The 15,875-nt window shown below is 44.9% G+C and overlaps 1 long non-coding RNA gene across 1 annotated transcript in view; it reads left to right on the top strand.

Moving 5' to 3' along the window:
- The window catches only part of LOC105539438, a 14,717-nt gene extending 5,522 nt beyond the window's left edge, over positions 1 to 9,195 (top strand). Inside the window, exon 2 of the long non-coding RNA XR_001006045.1 lies at positions 7,525 to 9,195. This is a non-coding gene — a long non-coding RNA (uncharacterized LOC105539438). The remainder of the gene's footprint in view (positions 1 to 7,524) is intronic.
- Positions 9,196 to 15,875: the final 6,680 nt, after the last annotated feature.

Below are 15,875 nucleotides of genomic sequence, written 5' to 3'. Positions count from 1 at the left end.
GCCTCCCAAAGTGCTGGGATTACAGGCTTGAGCCACCGCGCCCGGCCAAATTCTCTTTTTTTTTTTTTTTTTGAGAGGGAGCCTCACATCATCGCCCAGGCTGGAGTGCAGTGGTACGATCTCGGCTCACTGCAACACCTCTGCCTCCTGGGTTCAAGTGATTCCCCTGCCTCAGCCTCCCAAGTAGCTGGAATTACAGGTGCCGACCACCATGCGTGGCTAATTTTTGTGTTTTTAGTAGAGACGGGATTTCACCATGTTGGCCAGGCTGGTCTCAAACTCCAGACCTCAGGTGATCTGCCCCCCTCGGCCTCCTCAAGTGCTGGGATTACAGGTGTGAGCTACCGTGCTTGGCCTAAACTTTACAAAAAGTTCTGTTTCTGTTTCACTTTCAGGATTCTTCAGCTATTTGGCAAAGTTGAAGACATGTTCCCGGTTTTTTTTTTTTTTTTTTTTTTTGAGAAGGAGTCATTCTGTCACCCAGGCTGGAATGCAGTGGCACGATCTCTGCTCACTGCAACCTCCCTCTCCTGGGTTCAAGCATTTCTACCTCAGCCTCCCCAGTAACTGGGATTACAGGCATGTGCCACCATGCCCAGCTAATTTTTTTGTATTCTTAGTGGAGACGGAGTTTCACCATGTTGGCCAGGCTGATCTCAAATTCCTGACGTCAAGTTATCCACCTGCCTTAGATAACCCAGCCCCCCTTTAAATTTGGAGCCCTTTACCAGGTACAGCACCTCATGCCTATAACCCCAGCACTTCAGGAGGCCAAGGCGGGCAGATCACGAGGTCAGGAGATGGAGACCATCCTGGTCAACATGGTGAAACCCTGTCTACTAAAAATACAAAAATTAGCCGGGCGTGGTGGTGGGTGCCTGTAATCCCAGCTACTCCGGAGGCTGAGGCAGGAGAATTGCTTGAACCTGGGAGACGAAGATTGCAGTGAGCCGAGATTGCGCCACTGCCCTCCAGCCTGGCAACAGAGCGGGACTCCATGTCAAAAAATAAATAGATAAATTAATTAAATAATTTGGAGCCCTCAAAATCACTTTTGGAGAAAGCCATAGACCTGTCTACTGGGCACGTCCTTAACTTTAGCAAATAAATTTCCTAAGATGATTGAGACTTGTCTCATCATTTTCTTCTATTGACAAGGTTTTTGCACTGTTGTGGTTTTCTGCTTTTTATTTTGAAATAATTAGGATTCACAGGAGGTTACAAAGAAACAGAGAGGTACTGTACACCTTTCAACTAGCCTCTCCCAGTGTTAATATTTTGCATACAGGATGCAGTGATTTGTTGTATCAAAACCAGGAAATTGACATTGGAACAACCTACAGAGCTTATCAGATTTCACTAATTATATATGCACTCATTTGTGTATGTTGTCGTTGTGTGAAATTTTATGCTGTGAAGCTTTGTGTAACCACCATAATCAAGATTCTTGACAGTAGCTCACTGCAGGACCCCTTTGTGCTCCTCTTGGGTAGCCATCCTCACACTCCCATCCCCAACCCCTAACTAAAAAGCAAAAAACTTCTTTTTTGTTTTTGTTTTTGTTTTTTTGTTTTTGTGTTTGAGACAGTATCTCGCTCTGTCACCCAGGCTGGAGTACAGTGGTGTGATCTTGGCTCACTGCAAGCTCCACTTCCTGGCCTCAAACAATTCTCCTGCCTCAGCCTCCCGAATAGCTGGGATTACAGGCATGTGCCACCACAGCCAGCTAATTTTTTTGTATTTTTACTAGAGACAGGGTTTCACCTGTTGGCCAGGCTGGTCTCGAACTCCTGTCCTCAAATGATCTACCCACCTTGGCCTCCCAAAGTGCTGGGATTACAGGCATAAGCGCCTGGCCCTGTCGACTATTAGTCTATGCTCCGTCTCTGTAATTACGTTATTTGGTAAATGTTAGGAAAGTGGAATCATGAAGTATATATATTTTTGAGATCGGCTTCTTTTTACTCAGTAGAATTTCCTTGAGGTCCATCCAAGTTACTGTATCAGTAGTTCCTTTTTACTGACAAGTATTCTATGGTATGTTAGTTTATTTTTTACTGCTCTAACAATACCTGAGACTGAGTAATTTACAAAGAACAGAAATTTGTTTTTTGTAGTTCTGGAGGCTGAAAGTGCGAGATCAAGGCACAGGTATTTGGTCTGGTGAAGGTCTGCTTGCTGTGTCCTCACGTGGCAGAAGGAAGAAAGACAGCAAACTCCTCCTGCAAGCCCTTTTTGTAATTGCATTAATCCATTCATGAGAGCAGACCTCTGACACCCCTCATGACCTAAACACTTCCCAGAAGGCTACACCTCCCAACACTGTTGCACTGGGAATTTAATTTTCCAACACATGGAGCCAGGTGTGGTGGCTCATGCCCACAATCCCGGCACTTTGGGAGGTCGAGGTAGGAGCATCACTTAAGCCCAGGAGTTGAAACCAGACTGGGCAACATAGGGAGACCTAGTCTCTAACAGTAACAACAAAACATCTACGTATCTATCTATATTTATATATACATACACACATATGTATATATTTTTCCCAACTTTGGAGGGCATGCATTCAAATCATTGCACATGGTATGAGTGTACCAAGGTTTGTTTAACCATTCATTCATTGGAAGACATCAGGATAGTTTCTAGTTACTGGCCATTGTGAATAAAGTGACCATAACTTTAGTGGACAGGTGTTTGTGTGAGCCTTTGTAAGTCTTCTATGAACGTGTGACGTCTTTTCATTTATTTGTATCATCTTTAACTTCATTGAGCAGTGTTTTGTAGTTTCCAGTGTATAAGTTTTTTGTCTCTTAAGATACTATTATAATTGCAATTTTTTCTTAATTTTCTTTTTGGATTGTTCGTTGTTAGTGTATAGAAATGCAACAGATTTTTCTGTGTTGGTTTTCTTCTTCTTTTTCTTTTTCTTTTTCTTTTTTTTTTTTTTTTTTTTGAGACAGAGTCTTGCTCTGTCGCCCAGGCTGGAGTGCAGTGGCTGGATCTCAGCTCACTGCAAGCTCCCCTCCCGGGTTTACGCCATTCTCCTACCTCAGCCTCCCGAGTAGTTGGGACTACAGGCGCCCGCCACCTCGCCAGGCTAGTTTTTTGTATTTTTTAGTAGAGACGGGGTTTCACCATGTTAACCAGGATGGTCTTGATCTCCTGACCTCGTGATCCGCCCGTCTTGGCCTCCCAAAGTGCTGGGATTACAGGCTTGAGCCACCATGCCTGGCCTCTGTGTTGGTTTTCTATTCTGCAACATGGCTGAATTTTTTAGTTTCAACAGGTTTGTGCGTGTTGTAATCGTCAGTGTTTTCCCTATGTAAAATCACATTATCTGTGAATTGAGATAGTTTTACTTCCTCTTTTCCTTTTGTAGATGTCTTTTATTTGTTTTTCTTGCCTAATTGTTCTGGCCAGAACTTCCAATACATATTACGTTGAATAGAAGTGGTGAAGGCGGCCATAATTCTCTTGTTTCCAATCTTAGAAGAAAGTTTTATTTATTTTGTGTTTTAGACAGGGTGTCACTGTGTCCAGACTGGAGTGCACGGATGCCATCATTGCTCACTATAGCCTCGAACTCAGGCTCAAGTGATCCTCCTACCTTGGCCTTCTGAACAGCTGCCACTACAGATGCATGCCACCATGCCCAGCTGATTTTTTTACTTTTTGTAGAGACAGTGTCTCACTCTGTTGCCCACATTAGTCTCAAACTCCTGGGCTCAAGCATTCCTCTCACCTCAGCCTCTCGAAGCACTAGGGTTACAGGCATGAGTCACTGCACCCAGCCAAGTTTTATTAATGTCCTTCACCATTGAAATGATGTAAGATGTGAATTTTTCATATGTGTCCTTTATTATTTTGAGGTAGTTTCCTTCCACACCTAGTTTATTGAGTGTTTTTTTAAATCATGCCAGGGTGTTAGGGCTGGGCGCAATGGCTCACACCTGTAATCTGGGCATTTTGGGAGGCCGAGATGGGCATATCGCTTAAGCACAGGAATTTGAGACCAGACTAAGCAAGATGGCAAAACCCTATATGTGCAAAAAATAAAAAATTACCGGGAGTCATGACTTGTGCATGTAGTCCCAGCTATGGGGAGACTGAGGTGGGAGGATGACCTTACCCCAGGGCAGTCAAGGCTTCAGGGAGCCATGATTGCACCACTGCACTCCAGCCTGGGTCACAGAGTAAGACTGGTCTCAAAAAAATGAAATAAAAAGTAAAGAAAGGCAGGGGTCGGGTGCTGAATTTTGTGCAATGCTTTTAATGCATCATTTGAGATGGTCGTGTTGTTTTCTTTATCCTGTTACTGTGATGTATTACATTAATTAATTTTCGTGTGTTAAAGTATCCTTGCATTCCATGAATAAGTCCTACTTGGTCATGGGGTGTAATCCTTGCAATACACTGATGAATTCGGTTTTCTAGTATTTTGATGAAGATTTTCCATGAACATTTAAGGGATATGGTTTCTAGGTTTCTTGTAGTGTGCTTGCCTGGCTTTGGTATCAAGGTCATGCTGCCCTCATAGGATGAATTAGGAAGTGTTCCCTCTTCATGTTTTGGAAGAGTCTGAGAGGAATTGGTATTAATTATTTTTTAATTGTTTGGTACATGCTGGTCATGGTGGCTCATGCCAGTAATCCCAGGACTTCGGGAGGCCAAGGTGGGAGGATTGCTTGAGGCCAGGAGTTCAGGACCGCCTGGACAACATAGTGAGACCATGTCTCTATTTAAAAAAACAAAACTTTTTAAGTAGCTGCACATGGTGGCGCATACCTGTAGTCCCAGCTACTCTGGAGACTGAGGCAGGAGGATTGATTGAGCCCAGGAGTTGGAGGCCACTGTGAGCTGTGATCACACCACTGCACCCCTGCTGGGGTAGCAGAATGAGACCCTGTCTTAAAAAAAATTTTTTTTTTCGGGAGGTTCAGTTTTAACCATGCAAACAACCCTGAGAGCTACTATTGAATGCCACAAGTCCAAGACAAGAGCATGTGGATGGTGCAATCCTGCTCACGTGGAGTTCAGGGCCGATCAAAGCAGTCTGTAGTAATGGTAGTAATGGAGGTTAGAGCAGTGATTACCTCTAGAATATGGGAATTTTTTTTTTTTTTTTTTTTTTTGGGACGGAGTCTCGCTCTGTCCCCCAGGCTGGAGTGCAGTGGCGCGATCTTGGCTCACTGCAAGCTCCACCTTCCAGGTTCACACCACTCTCCTGCCTCAGCCTCCCGAGTAGCCGGGACTACAGGTGCCCGCCACCTCGCCCGGCTAATATTTTGTATTTTTAGTAGAGACAGGGTTTCACAGTGTGGACGAGGATGGTCTCAATCTCCTAACCTTGTGATCCACCCGCCTTGGCCTCCCAAAGCGCTGGGATTGCAGGTGTGAGCCACCGCACCTGGCCTAAAAATGGGAATGTTTTATATCATGGATTGTCCTGGTTGCCCAGCTGCGTACACATATGAAAACTCATGAAAATACATCTAAAGACTCAGTGAGTCATCCACTTTGAATTTATTCTGTTTAAATTATGCTTCAGTTTATAATAAAAAGGTGGTTACAGCTTGGACCACAGTGGTGGAGGAAGTGTAAATTGGTAGGATACTGGGCGTATTTGAAAGTCAGAGCTGACAGCATAGGTGTGACTTTTGAGAAGAGGGAGAATGGAGGATGTCCATCCCAGTGGAGCAGGTTTCCAGTCCCTTCCACTGAGAAAATGGGGTGGCTGTGTACTGGGATAGGGAAGACTCAGGGAGAAGCAGCATGGGCCATGCCACAGCCTTTGGTCTCTTCAGGGTGTAATGACGGGCAGAGTTCTAAGGGTTGGGAGGCCTAGACAGTCCAGTATGCATATCTGTATTCAGAGGAGGCAAGTGGATGGGACAGGTGAAGTGAGAATGGTAATGGGAGTGGAGAGGAGAGTGGAAGATGATTTGTGTTTGGATAGACAGAAAAGCAAAGCATCAGGAGACACTGAAGAAGCATCTTGGGGACAGTTGGAGATCAAGTTCTCTTCAGTGAAGGGACTTCAGAAATACAGCTAGAGGATGGGCATGATGGCTCACGCCTATACTCGCAGAACTCTGGAAGGCTGAAGCCAGAGGATCACTTGAGACCAGGAGTTTGAGACCAACCTGGGCAAAATAGTGAGACTTATCTCTACAAAAAATAATTTTTAAAAAATTAGCTGGGAGTGGCCGGGCGCGGTGGCTCATGCCTGTAGTCCCAGCACTTTGAGAGGCCAAGGCGGGCGGATCACGAGGTCAGGAGATTGAGACCATCCTGGCTAGCATGGTGAAACCCCGTCTCTACTAAAAATAGAAAAAAATTAGCCGGGCGTGGTGGCAGGTGCCTGTAGTCCCAGTTACTCGGGAGGCTGAGGCAGGAGAATGGCATGAACCCGGGAGGTGGAGCTTGCAGTGAGCCGAGACTGCACCACTGCACTCCAGCCTGGGTGACAGAGCGAGACTCCGTCTCAAAAAAAAAAAATTAGCTGGGAGTGCTAACATGCACCTGTGGTCTCAGCTACTTAGGAGGCTGAGGTGGGAGGAGCCTAGGAGATTGAGTTCAGGCTGGGCAACATAGTTAGACCCTGTCCCTTTTTAAAAATCATAATATCTAAAGTGATATTTATTCGCTATCCTTCATCCATCTTCATACTCTCTTCCTACCATGCAAGTGTATAACTGAAAATCTGTATATTCCTGGTTAATTTATTTTGGTAGGATGTGTGTGTGTGCACATATGATTTTGTAAAAGCTTTCTGTGGAAATACGATATACATGCTAAAAAAATACATAAACGTAAAACTAAAAGTTTTCACAAAGTAAATATACTGTGCACTTTCAGTAAATATGCTTCCTCTTTCATATGCCTAAGAAATGTGCCCATATTTTTGTGTACTCTTAGTTTATTCACTTTTGCAAATGTGTGGTATTTTACCATTCCCCAGTTGGTGACATTTGGATAGTGTCTAGTCTCAGGCTATTATGAAGAGGGTTTCTATGAGCATACATACACATTTCTCTTTGTTGTATACTTGCAAGTGGAATTGCTGTGTCACAGAATGGGCACAGCATTAGATATAGTAGATACTGGCCTGGCTGATGTTGATATTTACACACTACCATTCTTTTTTTTTTTTTTTTTTTTTTGAGACGGAGTCTCACTCTGTCTCCCAGGCCGGAGTGCAGTGGCCAGATCTCAGCTCACTGCAAGCTCCGCCTCCCGGGTTTACGCCATTCTCCTGCCTCAGCCTCCCGAGTAGCTGGGACTACAGGCGCCCGCCACCTCGCCCGGCTAGTTTTTGTGTGTGTGTGTTTTTTTAGTAGAGACGGGGTTTCACCTTGTTAGACAGGATGATCTCGATCTCCTGACCTCATGATCCACCCGTCTCGGCCTCCCAAAGTGCTGGGATTACAGGCTTGAGCCACCGCGCCTGGCCTACACACTACCATTCTAACTCTAGCAGCTTCTTCTCTAAGGATTCACAAATTTCCCCCTTTTCCTCTTCAGCCTGGGAAACAAAAGTCAAATGGAAGCATTAACTCGGGATGTTGTTGGGAAAGAACCATCCCATTTTGTGAACATGAAAAGGTTCTTCGGGGATGATTCGTGTTTATCTGCATTAGGAGAAGTCTGGGAATGTGAGGACCAGGTAGAAATGCTCCATAGAAATCCAGAGGTGCATTTGAGGCAAACGGCATCCACACACAAGGACCCAGAGCATCTATGAGGGGCTGTGGTCACCGTGACCATTGTGGTCATCTGCTCAGTCCTAGCTGCTTGTCAAAGAGGTCCTCGAACAACAGGTTTCTGTGAACATGATTCAAAGGTTAAACATATTAGTTACACACATAATTGTCAGAAAGGCTCTAAAGGTCAAATTCTTGAGGAAAATGATGACTGTAGAGCAGCCATCAGCCAGGGTGGACAACCTAGGCACCTGGATGAAGATCTAACAAGGAGATGAGCCTTCAAAATGTAACGAAAGTGGTAACTCCTTCAGCCTTTCTGCGCACCTTAGTGAACAACATGTAATTGCCAGAGAAAGGAATGACACAGAGGAGAAGGACATGAGGTGATGTTTGATAAGGACACATGTCCTTATGAACACAATGGAAGTATCTCTGAAAATGAATACGATGACTGCAGTGAATGTAGACTATCCGTTAGAAATCTCATTTCATCAGTGACCAGAGGACTCATACTGAAGAGAGCCCTTATACCTGTAATGACTGCAGAAAATCCCTCTCTAAGAATTACAACCTGATTGTACATCAAAAAATCACAGGAGAGAAATCCCATAAATGCAATCAGTGGGAAAGCCTTCAATGCTGGTCCACCTTTACCAAGCATGAGAAGACCCACATAGGAGAGAAGCCCTGTGAAAGGAATCCCAGCTGTGGGAAGGCCTTCAGCTGCCACTCTTCCCTTGTTTTGCATCTCAGAAGTCATACTGGGGAAAAACTATTCGAATGTAATGAATGTGAAAAATCCTTTTCTGTTGTCTCCCACCTTATTGTCCATCTGAGAATTCACACGTGAGGAGATCCCTGTGTATGCACTGGGTGGAGAAAGGCCTTCACTGATCACACATAACTTATTAAACATGGGAGAATTCACATTGGAAAGAAACCCTCTATGTGTATGGAGTGTGGAAAATTCTCCAACCACAGCAGTCACCTCTTTTGCATCAAAAAAATCATTCTGGAAAGAAATCTCATGAGTTAATGTGAAAAAACTTTCATCGGGATTATGTACCTCATAAGGCACAAGAGGATTCATACTGGTGAGAAGGTCTGTGGCTGTAACCAGTGTCAAACTTTTCAGGAACATCGTGGGCCTCATCTGGCACCGGAGGACTCATACTGGTGAGAAGCCCTACAAGTGTAATCAGTGTGGCAAAGCCTTCAGGGACAGCTCCTGTCTGACCAAGTACAGGAAGGTATGTGCTCAGGCAACCTTGTACCAGTGTGTCTAATGTGCGAAAGTTCCCAAGTATCTGTGCTCTTGCTGGACACCAGAGTTGACACACTGGACTGACACCTATGGGGATTCAGTGAGCATGTGTGGCAGTGACTGATCTGATTCTCTTTACTTATGCGTTGTCAGAGACTTCATGTTGAAGAGTTTATGTTGTTTGAAAATAACACTCTTCCTGTATAAATGGAAGAACAAAGCCTGGATGACAGCACGTGTTTACAGCATGGTGCACTCAATATTTTATTTTATTTATTTTTGAGATGGAGTTTCACCCTTGTCACCCAGACTGCAGTGCAATGGTGCGATCTCAGCTCCCTGCAGCCTCTGCCTCCTGGGTTCAAGCGATTCTCCTGCCTCAGACTCCTGAGCAAGTAGCTGGGATTACAGGTACCCACCATCACACTAATTTTTTTGTATTTTTTTAAGTAGAGACAGAGTTTCACCATGTTGGTCAGGCTGGTCTTGAACTCCTGACCTGAAGTGATCTGCCCACCTTGACCTCCCAAAGTGATGGGATTACAGGTATGAGCCACTGTGCCCGGCCTGTACTGAATATTTTAAACCCGCTGTTGAGACTTCCTCAGATTAAAGATTCCTTTCTTTTTTTGTAGGGGGACGGAATCTCACTCTGTCACCCTAGCTGGAGTACAGTGGCACAATCTTGGCTCACTGCAAGCTCCGCCTCCCAGGTTCACGCCATTCTCCTGCCTCAGCCTCCTGAGTAGCTGCAACTACAGGCGCCCGCCACCACACCCAGCTAATTTTTTTGTGTTTTTAGTAGAGACGGGGTTTCACCGTGTTAGCCAGGATGGTCGCGATCTCCTGACCTCGTGATCCACTAATTTTGACTTTTCAGTCTTATTATTTAAGAACAGATGTCTTGGCCAGGCACGGTGGCTCACGACTGTAATCCCAGCACCTTGGGAGGCCAAGGTGGGCAGATCACGAGGTCAGGAGTTCGAGACCAGCCTGACCAACATGCTGAAACTCCATCTCTACTAAAAATACAAAAAAAATCAGCTGGGCATGATGGCACACACCTGTAATCCCAGCTACTCAGGAGGCTGAGGCAGGAGAATTGCCTGAACCCGGGAGGCAGAGGTTGCAGTGAGCAGAGATCAAGCCACTGCACTCCAGCCTGGGCGACAGAGGGAGACTCTGTCTCAAAAAAAAAGATGTCTTTTTTTTTTTTTCTTTTGAGACATGATCTCTTTCTGTCGCCCAGGTTGGAGTGCAGTGCTGCAACCATGGCTTGCTGCAGCCTCGACCTCTAGGCCCAAGATGTCCTCTCACCTCAACCTCCTACATAGCTGGAGCTACCAGCATGCACCACCTCGCCTGGCTAATTTTTTTTATGTTTTGTAGAGTCAGCGTCTCACCAGGTTGCTCAAGTTGGTCTTAAACTCCTGGGCTGAAGTGATCCTCTTGCCTCATCCTCACAAAGTGCTGGTATTACAGGTGTGAGCCATTGTGCCTGGCCTAGAATGTTCTTAATGGCATCTAGCATAGTGAATCATTTCCAGAAGGTTTTTAATTTACTTTCCCTGGATCCATCCAAGGAATCACTACTATCTGTGGCAGCTATAGCCTTACAAAATACATACTTTTTTTTTGATAAGGAGTCTCACTCTGTTGCCCCAACTAGAGTGCAGTGGTATGATCTCAGCTCACTGCAACCTCTGCCACCTGGGTTCAAGCAATTTTCATGCCTCAGCCTCCTGAGTAGCTGGGATTACAGGCACCCGTCACCACGCCTGGCTAATTTTTTTGTATTTTTAGTAGAGATGGGGTTTCGCCATGTTGACCAAGCTGTTCTCGAACTCCTGACCTCTGTCTCCCAAAGTGCTGGTATTACAGGCATGAGCCACCACACCCGGCCCAGACTTTTTTTTTTTTTTTGAGAGAGTCTCGCTCTGTCACCCATGCTTGAGTGCAGTGGCACAATCTCAGCTCACAGCAACCTTCATCTCGCCTCCCAGGTTGAAGCAATTCTCCTGCCTCAGTCTCCTGAGTAGCTGGGACTACAGGCATCCACCACCATGCCCAGCTAATTTTTGTATTTTTAGTATAGGCGGGGTTTCACCATGTTGGCTAAGCTGGTCTCGAACTCCTGACCTCAGGTGATCCACCCGCCTGCCTCCCAAAGTGTTGGGATTACAGGTATGAGCCACCGCGCCTGACTGGCCCAGACTTTTCTTCTGCATCTTCCTCGCCTCTCTCAGCCTTCACAGAAATGAAGAGTCAGGACCTTGCTCTGGATTAGGCTTTGGCTTAAGAGAATGTTAGCTCTCTTTGGGTAGTTTGATCTCCTATCCAGACTATTAAAGCTTTCTCCCTATTGGCAACAAGGCTGTTTCAGTTTCTTGTCATTCATATATTCACTGGAGTCACACTTTTCATTTCCCTCAAGTTTTTCTCTTGCCATCATGATTTGGCTGTTTGGCACAAGAGGGCTAAGTTTGGGTCTGTCTTTCATTTGACACACCTTCCTCACTAAGTTTAATCATTTCTAGCTTTTGATTTGAAGTTAGAGGTTTGGCTCTTCCTTTCACTTGAACACTTAGTGGCCATTGTAGGGTTATTAACTGGCCTAATTTCAATATTGTTTAGTCTCAAGGAATAGGGAGGCCTGAGGAAAGAGAAAGAGACAGAGAGTGTGTATGAGTGAGCAATAGCAGGTTGGTAGAGGAGTCACGACACACAATTATCTGCTAAGTTCATTGTCTTATATACGTGTGGTTCCTTTCACTCCAGGACAATTACAATAGTTACAACAAAAATTACCACAGATCACCATAACAGATAATAATAATGCAATAGTTTGAAGTATTTTGAGAATTACCAAAATGTGACACAGAGACACAAAGAGAGCATATGCTGTTTGATAAATGGTGACAATAGACTTAATTGACACAGGTTGCCGCAAACCTTCAACTTGTAAAAAATGCAGCATCTGCATAGGATAATTAAGCAAAGTGCAAGAAAATAAGGTGAGGCCTATACCTGGAAGTTAGTTCTGACACAGAACCCTAAAGACTTACTGTATTTCCTTTATTCTGTGATGCATATCTTGCCATATTTTAACATCTGAAATCAAATCAGGTTAATCAGTGACGTGGTTTAATTGGCAGCCTTTTTTTTTTTTTTTTTTTTTTTTTTAAGAGTCTCACTGTCATCCAGGCTGGAGTACAGTGGTGCAATCTTGGCTCACTGTAGCCTCCGCCTGCCAGGTTCAAGCAATTCTGCCGCCTCAGCCTCTCAAGTAGCTGAGATTAGAGGTGCACGCCACCACACCCAGCTAATTAAGGTATTTTATTAGAGACGGGATTTTGCCAGGCTGGTCTTGAACTCCTGACCTCAGGCCACCTCGGTCTACCAAAGTGCTGGGATTACAGGTGTGAGGCACCGTGCCTCAGGCAGCCTTTTATCGGCACATAAAATGTACATGTTACCATCTGTTGTCTGGGAATCAATGAAATAAGAGTAATATCAGAAAGAAGAATTGAATGATTAGTGAGATTAGTCCATTTGAGGAGAAATAGAACTCTCAAGGAAAAAATCTGTTGCTGAGATGACAATTAATATTGACATATATGATACAGTACAAAATGGTGAGTCTGTGTGCCATTGTAGTCCCTCCTACCTTGCTGAATAATCATTGTTATCCCCCTTCTTTCTTACAGCCTGTGTCAGCCATGATTGTTATTTTATTGCAAGATTTTTAAAGTTCGTAATGTGGAGGGAAGCCAAGCAGCACAGAAGAGTATATGTTGTTTTGTTTTTTTTGAGACGGAGTCTCGCTTTGTCGCTCAGGCTGGAGTGCAGTGGCCGGATCTCAGCTCACTGCAAGCTCCGCCTCCCGGGTTTACGCCATTCTCCTGGCTCAGCCTCCCGAGTAGCTGGGACTACAGGCTCCCGCCACCATGCCCGGCTAGTTTTTTTTTTTTTATTTTTTAGTAGAGACGGGGTTTCACCGTGTTAGCCAGGATGGTCTCGATCTCCTGACCTCGTGATCCACCCATCTCGGCCTCCCAAAGTGCTGGGATTTCAGGCTTGAGCCACCGCTCTTTTTTTCTTTTTTAGATAGAGTTTTGCTCTTTTGCCCAGGCTGCAGTGCAGTGGCCGGATCTCAGCTCACTGCAAGCTCCGCCTTCCAGTTTCCAGCGATTCTCCTGCCTCAGCCTCCCAAGTAGCTGGAATTACAGGCGCCTGCCACCATGCCTGTTAAATAAGCTGCCTAAACAGGGAAAAGTCACCATCCTTATGGAGCTTCTACTGTAGCTTTTAAACTGAAATACCTTTTGGTCACTATCTATGTGTATGCATGTGTGCATTTTGAGCCTTTTATTTATAAAACAAAATATAATATGCCTGGTAGCTAATAGGTGCTCATTTAAGTGTGTGATCTCTGGCTGCTCAGAAGGCCTATATAGGAAACTCAACCCTAATTAAAGAAAAAAAGTATGTGAAATGACATGAACACATTGGTGCAGGGCCATGCAGCCTGGTTAGGAGTGAGACTCCCTCTCAAAAAACAAGAGAGAAAAAAAAAAAGGCCGGGCGCAGTGGCTCACACCTGTAATCCTAGCACTTTGGGAGGCCGAGGTGGGCGAATCACCTGAGGTCAGGAGTTTCAGACCAGCCTGGCCAACATGGTGAAACCCCGTCTCTACTAAAAATGCAAAAATTAGCTGGGTGTGGCAGCGCATGCCTGTAATCCCAGCTACTCAGGAGTCTGAGGCAGGAGAATTGCTTGAATTCAGGAGGCAGAGTTTGCAATGAGCTGAAATTGCATCACTGCACTCCAACCTTGGCAACAGAGCAAGACTCTGTCTCAAAGAAAAAAAAAAAAAAAGAAGAAAAAGAAAAAAAAAGTGTTTATGGGAAAGCACAAGACTCAGAATAGCTAAAATAATTTTGAAACACAAAAAAAGTGGGAGGAATAACTGCACCTGATGTTGTTACTCTGTAGCCATGGTAACTCAGTGTGGTGTTGGCTGACACATAGATCAGTGGAACAGAATCGAGAACCCAGAAATAGACCAACAAAGATATTCCTGACTGACTTTTTAAGGAGCAAAAGCTATTCAATGCAGGAAAGATAGCCTTTTCCAGATGGTGCAAGAGCAGTTGGCCATCTGTGGTGTAATAAAACCTACATTTGATCTTTTTTCTTTTTTAGATGGAGTTTTGCTCTTTTGCCCAGGCTGGAGTGCAGTGGCGTGATCTCAGCTCACTGCAACCTCTGCCTTCCAGTTTCCAGCGATTCTCCTTCCTCAGCCTCCTGAGTAGCTGGAATTACAGGCTCCCGCAACCATGCCTGACTAATTTTTGTATTTTTAGTACAGACAGGGTTTAACCATTGTTGGCCAGGCTGGTCTTGAACTCCTGACCTCGTGGTCTGCCCGCCTCGGCCTCCCAGAGTGCTGGGATTACAGGCGTGAGCCACTGCACCTGGCCCTTACATTTGATCTGTATCCCTGGTTCCTGGCACAGAGCTGAAAGCCTTGGAATTTTGTGAGTAATAGGAATAGGGTTTGCAATTCATAAGGAGCCCCTTTCGACCACACCTGAGTTTATGCTAATGAGGTGACTCCAGTGGGACCCATAGGTATCTTCAGGATGGGGATAGTCACCTTAAGGGTGTGGACCCTCTGCCCCACGATGGAGAGAGCTGGGTTGGTGAACACATCCGAGTGCTGGGAGGCTGGCTCACCCAGAGGGCGCATGGACGCACTGTACCTTCAGTGCCCCCGCCCAGACCTTACCTATGCATCTCTTCCATTTGGCAGTTCTTGAGTTATATCCATTAAAATAAACTGGGAAGACTGGCCATGGGGGCTCATGCCTGTAATCCCAGCACTTTGGAAGGCCAAGGTGGGAGGCTTGCTTGAGCCCAGGAGTCTGAGACCAGCCTTAGCAATATAGTGAGACCCCATCTCTTAAAAAAAAAAATTACCTGGGCATGGTAGCGCGCACCTGTAGTTCCAGCTACTTAGCAGGCTGAGGTGAGGATCACTTGAGCCTGGAACGTTAAGGCTGCAGTGATTCATGATGGCACCACTGCACTCTAGCCCCAATGACAGAGTGAGACCTTGTCTCAAAAACAAAAGCTTTCAAAACTGAACAATTTTTTTTTTTAATTAGAAAACAGGCAAAAGATATGAACAGATACTTTAATGAAGAGGGTATACAAATGCCAAAAAAATCATGAGAGTGTGCTCAACCTTGTTAGCAATTAAAGGAAATGCAAATTGAAACCACAATGATCCATCAGTACACACCTATCAGAATGGCCAAAATAAAAAATAGCAAACCACAAATGCTGATAAAAATGTGAAGTGGATTCACACATTCATTGGGGGTGGGAGTGTAAAATGGTCCAGCTACTGTGGACGAGAGTATGGCAGCTTCTTCCAACGCTCATAAGCACGTGTTCACTTTGTGACCTAGCAATTGCACTCTTGGGCTTTTATCTCAGAAAAGTGAAAACCTGCGTTCACAGAAAAATCTGTACACGAATGTTCATAACAGCATTATTTTTAATAGCAAAATGCTGAAAACGATCCTAATATCTTTCAGTGGGAGAATGTTTAAACTGCCGTATACCATAGAATACTACTTATCAATAAAATGGAATGAACTGTTGATACATACTGCTTCAGTGCATCTCAGAGGAATTACGTTCAGTGAAAAAGCTAATCTGAAGAGCCCACATACTGTGTGATCCCACTTATATGACACTGTGAAGGCAAAAATGTAGCAGTGGACTACTTAGATTGGCTATTTCCTGGGGGTGTGGGTGGGGAGAGAGTGACTACCAGGAGGCAGCAGGAGGATTTTGGGGCAGTGGAGCTATTCTTTGTCCCGAGTTTGTTGGT

This window comes from Mandrillus leucophaeus, unplaced genomic scaffold (assembly GCF_000951045.1).
Source record: "Mandrillus leucophaeus isolate KB7577 unplaced genomic scaffold, Mleu.le_1.0 Scaffold205, whole genome shotgun sequence".
Taxonomy (NCBI): Eukaryota; Metazoa; Chordata; class Mammalia; order Primates; family Cercopithecidae; genus Mandrillus; species Mandrillus leucophaeus.
This window is presented reverse-complemented; position numbering and strand designations above follow the sequence as displayed.